This window comes from Otolemur garnettii, unplaced genomic scaffold (genome assembly GCF_000181295.1).
Source record: "Otolemur garnettii isolate 467f Iridium unplaced genomic scaffold, OtoGar3 scaffold00040, whole genome shotgun sequence".
Lineage (NCBI taxonomy): Eukaryota > Metazoa > Chordata > Mammalia > Primates > Galagidae > Otolemur > Otolemur garnettii.
In genome coordinates, this window is record NW_003852435.1 from 7,728,936 (window position 1) to 7,735,443 (window position 6,508).

Below are 6,508 nucleotides of genomic sequence, written 5' to 3' on the forward strand. Positions count from 1 at the left end.
CTGCTGATTTCCCCCCAGGATACTAAAGGTGGGCATTCTGCCAACACCCACCCCACTCCTTCACCAATAGTAGGGAAAATGTCACTGGAGAGCACCATTTATTTTACAAAATCCATTGCAATTTTTAAAAGATCACATCACCCACTGAGTTTACAGTCTTCCCTGTGTTTGCTGTGAATATCATTGGTAGATACCTTAGCATGATTCTCCTTTTCTTACCAGCAATGACTTAAGAAATGAAAAATAAGAAAACCCTTTAATTCAAATCTTGACAAAAACCAACCGAACAACAACAACAAAAGACTTGTAAAAGAACATGGCGGTCAACTCGCTTTGTCAGACACCGTGTGGCTGGGTGAGAGGAGGCCTGATTTCCCCAAAGAAGTGAAATCGTTTTGTGTTCACAACATAATTGAGACCTACGTAAAAGCTTTTATGTTTCTAAGTCTTTCAAATACATTCTTAAAGAATTCCTTAGAATTCTTTTCCCAAACAAAACTGTCAAGTTTTAAGAAAGTGATATGATGTTAAAGAAATAAAAAGTATTTTTCTCTACTTGTTTTCTCCCTTTCTTATCTGTAATACAACTCTCAATAATTCTGCTGCTCTTAAGAGTCGTAAGCTCCAAGGTCATGATTCTTGCTCTTTATTTCTCTTGACAGCACCAAGGGATGAGGTGGCAGTAGGTTCATGAAACGGCAGGCCTGGAGAGCAGGGAGGTGGCTGGTGCCCCACTGGGAGGGCAGCGTGGCCTGAGCGGGTGCCCAGGAGACGGGCAGAAGCAGAAGCTGAGGAAATCAAGAGGATCTCACACCAGGACTCAGACAGCAGGGGGCTGAGGCCCCTGACCACAGACACAGGCTGGGGAGAATTCGTGAGCAGGGATGGGACCAGGCAGCTGCAGATGGAGTAGAGGGGCGCTCACAATGTCAAAGACACTTTATCTTTGTAAACAGCTCCCTGTTTGCTCCTGCTTCTGGGTCTTTCAAAGGCCATGGTGGCTGTGGGCTAAATAAGCAACACAGGACACCTTTCCCTAGTTGCCACCTGAGAAAGAAATGCCTATTAAATCCATGAGTCTTTTGCTCTGAGGTTTTGAAAAATTGTCTTGGGTTTTTTCTTACTAAATGAATAAGGGTCTCAGTGCATACTTTTTTTTTTTAATGAACCAGGCATTTGTATTCTTATCCATTATAAAGAAGACTCTAACACCACATCTTCTGTCCAGAGGGACAGTCCTTCAGAAACCAAGTCTTCAATTTCTGCAAATTTCCTCCCTGTTTTTTGTATATTTATAGCTGATAGTAGAGTCTAAAAATAGCAATAGCTACCTTTAGAATAGTGCCCCATATAGAGTAGGTAATCAATAAATAATCAATTGAATTAACTTATAAATGACTGTCATCATTAGCACCAATACGTATGTGTTATAGACCTTGCATTGCAGATTTATTATTTAATTTTATCTTCGCAATAGTTTGCGACTGATATTTTTATCCCTACTTTACAGACAAGGAAACGGAGTCACAGAAAGTTCATTGCTTCTTCCAGCACGTACCACTTGTGCATACTGATGAGATGTAGAGCAAGGATTTGAACACAGCAACATTAGTTGAGAACTTACTATGTGCTAAGTTGATGCCTTGTTTAATCCCCCCTCTAATCCTATGGAGTCTGTATAATATCTAGAAATTAGGAAATGGCACCTGCGGCTCAAAAGGGTAGGGTGCTGGCCCCCTATGCCGGAGGTGGCAGGTTCAAACCCAGCCCTGGCCAAAAAAAAAAAAAATAGGAAATGGAAACTTAGAGCAGTTAAGTGACTTATCTAGTCACACAGCTAAAAATAATAGATCTGGGACCCAATTTCTTCTGTCTGCAAAGCTTGTGTTCTTAAGTATAATATGACATTGCCTCAGAACACCTAAGGTAATAATAAGCTGCTAGACTACTTCTAAAACGACCCCCTGGGATCCCTACTTTGTGGTAGTCACTCCCTCATGTAAGTCCCCTCCCTGTGTGTAGGATAGACCTAGGGACTTGCTTCTAACAAACAAAATGCGGGGAAAGGATGGGATGGCACCCTGAGATTTGATCATAAAGGACTGACTTCAGTCCTAACAGCAGTCTCGCTTGCTGGCACTCTCTCTCTCCTGCCTTCTGCTTACTTTCTCTGTGAAGCAAACTGCCATGTTGTGAGCTGCCCTACAGAAAGGCCCCTGGTGCCTGAGGGCGGCCTCAACCCAACTGCTGAGGTAGAACCATGTACGGCCAGCAACCACACGCGTGAGCATGGAAGCAGATCCTTCCTCGCTTGAGCCTTGAGATCTCTGAAGAAGAAAAGACCCAGCTAAGTCACGCCCAGATCCCTACTTACTGAAACTACTGTTTTATTTTTTATTTTTTATTTTTTTATTTTTTGAGACGGAGCCTCAAGCTATCCCCCTGGGTAGAGTGCCATGGCATCACAGCTCACAGCAATCTCCAACTCCTGGGCTCAAGCGAGTCTCCTGCCTCAGCCTCCCAAGTAGCTGGGACTACAGGCGCCCACCACAACGCCCGGCCATTTTTTGGTTGCAGCCATCATTGTTGTTTGGCGGGCCCGGGCTGGGGATTCGAACCCACCACCTTAGGTGTATGTGGCTGGCGCCTTAGCCGCTTGAGCCACAGGCGCCAAGCCTACTGTTTTAAGCTATTATGTTTGGGGGTAATTTTAACATAGCAATAGATAAATAATACAAATAACAGAGTGTCAATTTTAGTAAAATTAAGAACTATCATCATATCTTGGGTTTGTGTAGTGTTCCAAACTTATCCAAAGAAAAATCAAGTTTCAAAATAGTAAAATCTGAAAAATATATTGCTATTATCTTTCCCTAAAACGTAGCAGCTGTACTTGAAAGTACACCTGTATTTTCAACAAGAAAAATTGGTGTTTATTCACCTGGTTTTCATTACCTTAATTCCCATCTCTAAAACCATTGGAAACATGAAACCTAGCAAGGGAACATTTTTCTTCTTTGTGCTAAGCTATTAGCAAAGAGGTATGTTTAAACCATCTGGCCTGGGTGTTCTTTCGGACTTTAAGTGTGCAGCAGCCAGTTGGATTTCTTACACTGTGCTGGGGTTTCCTAATCCCTGTATCAATTCTTGCTCCAAGAGAAGGACATGGATTTTAAACTGTCAATCAGTATTTTGGCCAGCTGAGATGAAATGTAAGGGGTAAAATTTGAAAAATTAACATAAGACCAAAGCTCAAATTGGGCAAGACTACAAAGACTTTTTCAAAAAAGTTTTCCCAGAAGGAGCTAATTACTGGGGGAAAAAGTAATCTTCATGTTTGGCTTGAATAACCACAGAAACAAGAAAATGCAAATATTAAAAAAAAATGATGGGAAAATTAAAGGAAGAAAACTTATCTTTGCATTCTCAGGGGGGCTTTTTTTTTTTAAAGCTGGCTATATGCATAAATGTATATACCTACACATATACATTAACAAAGAAAGGAATATAGGAAATAGAAATTTATTCATTTTGCATGTACTTATTGAGCATATAATATGTATCAGGCAAGTCCGGAAAAGAAGGATTATATTATGGAATGGGACAGACAGTTTCTACCCTGACACAGCCTAAATCAATGCTGTTTAACCTATTTTTCTATCACATGGAACACTTCAGTGTATACCTAAACTTCTACAGCACACTTAAATTATGTTGATCACAAAAAAAGAGTAAAAACAAGCATATACATACCGTGCTTTGATTGCTTTCAAAATAATTTAATTAATAATCTCTAAAATTTTTTGTGGCACACCGAAGATCCTCTCACGACACACTGGTTGAAAATCATTGTCCTAAATTTTAGTGGAAAAGATGGATACATAAAAGCTAAAGCAATAAATCAATCAATACAGGTTGTGATAATGATTGAAAGTTAAAAGGAGGAATTGTTTACTTGAGATGTTCAGAAAGGGCTTGTCTGAAAAGTAAAGGCAGAGTAGGGTCGCCGATGTCAGTAGCTGGGAGAGAGCTTTCCAGACAAAATAGCAAACACAAAAGCCCCTAAATAAGAAAGGCTAGAATGTTCTAGAACTGTCAAAGTTCGGCAAACCTGATGGAGAGTGACATAAGATGAGGAAGTCGTGGGCATAGGCCAGATCACCTAGGGTCCTGTAGGTCCTAGGAAGAAATGGGATTTTACTCTAAATTCAAAGAGAATTCACTGAAGACTTTCAGGGTCCAAATGGCATGCTCTGATTTATGTTTTCAAAAGATCACTCTCGTGGCTATGTGAAGAATAGGTAATAATCAACCAAGAGTGAATGTCAGAAACTGAGCAGAAGCCCGTTGCACTATTTCATCCTAGAGACAACAGAGGCTTGGAACAGAGGGTGGCAAAAGACATGATAGAGCATAATGGACAGATTTTTAGAGACGGAATGAAAAGGACTTGAAAGTGAATTGAATGTGGGAGCTGAAGGAAAAGTTGAATCAAGAAAACCTCTTGGGTTTGTTCTTTGATACGTGAGCATGTTGTCATATACTGGACTGAGAAATCCCTACAAAGATCTGTGAGTTGGGAGAATCAGGAGATTGGTTTTGAACATGCAAAGTCTTGAGATGCCTATAAGATATTCAAGTAAAGATGCAATTTAGGAAATTAGATCTATGCATTTGAGCTAGATATTACCATGTCTTATATTTTACATATACTATTAATATAAAGCTACCATATTCTATAGTTAGCTTAAATTTATCCATATATATGGCATGGAAGATTATGTTTAGTAATTTAGTCCTTTGATTTTTTTTTTTAGAAAGTTGAAATAAATCCCAGACACCTTTTGGTCATTTTTCACTTTTAATTGTAGTCTAAGCACAAATAATACCATTTAGGTTTTTTCTTTTTCTTTTCAGTTTCAAAAAAGCTTTCTGATTTTTTAATATTTGTATTTTCCATTACAAAAACTTTTCTTATTTAGTTACAGAAAGGGGGAGAGGTTTAAAATTTATGGAGCCCTTACTATAAAAGAGTCAGGGACAATATAACATTCTTCTAAATTCATCACAATCCTCCAAGATCACCCCCTGTTCGCAGGTGAGGAAGCTGAGATTTAGAGCATTTAACCAACTTGTCCCATGACACATGGTCAGGATTCAAAGCCAAGTTTTCTTCTGGCACTAAGAGCCGTGTCCCATCTTTACAGGGGCTGGAGAGCCCAGAGCATCTCCTTTTGTTTCCCTTGTAGTTTTCTTATTTTAACCAACTGTTCTTACATTTTTTTCATTGTTCAACAAACACTTAGAGCATCCGTTATATCTGCATTGCTCTTGACTGCATTTCCGCTGGGTTTCGGACACACTTACCTCTCCTCTTCCATTTGATGGTCTTCTGCCATTATCTCAGCTGCTTTATAACAAGGAATTCCCAATATCCTGCTTCTTAAAATGTCATAAATAGCCTCTCTTGCCTTGGCAGTTTCCTGGACTTCTGCATCCAGTGAGGATTGGCTGTTACCTAAACTGTTAATTTCCTTCTGGCCACAATCCACAGGAAACTAGATTCATTAACTCTGAGTCTTGCTTTATAGAAAAAATAACTTGATTTTCTTCCTCTTTTCTCTTTTTTCCCATTTTTTAATTGTATTTCCTATTCTCTTATTTTACTTTTATTACTTTATTTTTATGTTATTTTTGAAATAAACTAATGCCATCTTTAGTGTCAGTTGTTCCCTTGTATTCCTATTTTTTTGCTATTTAGAAGTATGCTATTTAAACCTTTTGGTTTTGTTGATGTATTTGTTTAAACACACTAACCGCCCCAGCACACTTGACCATTCTATTTCAGAAAAAAATTAGTCGTTGTCCTTGAGAGATACCTTACCTATCTTAATTAGATACATTAGTCAAAGGAACTTCACATTATTTTTTAACAAACTCCTCTGTAGCAATTTCTACGTGCCTGTCACTGTTATAAGCTTTGAGCTATTACTTAATCTTCCTAGCCATTCTGTGAAATAGGGGCCATTATTGTCTTGTTACAGATGAAGAAACCACCAGGAACTCAGAATAAAAAATCCATACCAACTTTGCCCATGGAAACAGAACCTAACCCAAATCACCTCATGGAAATTTATATTTGGGACATTACATGATAGAAAGAGGGAATCGGGAAATGGGGTCTATTACTTGCAAAGACGTGGAGAAGAGAGTTCCACCGGGGAGAGCTGAAGAAGTGGGCTGGCCAGCTTCCTCTGTGTGCGGCAGGCAGCAGTGAAGGCCGATTGATTTCCTTGTAAAGGTAGAAGTCTCTAGTGCCCTTCCTTTTGATAACAAAATAAAAATTTTATGTAAGCTAGAACCGTATTCTTTTCCCTGCTAGGGCTCCAGGAGAGCTATTTGCATAAACATGAACCAAGTGATGTGCTTGCCTGAAGAGACCAAAGGAACACGGTGCCCTTAGGGAAGGCGGCACAGACTATGGAGTGGACCCTGAGTCAGTTCCACA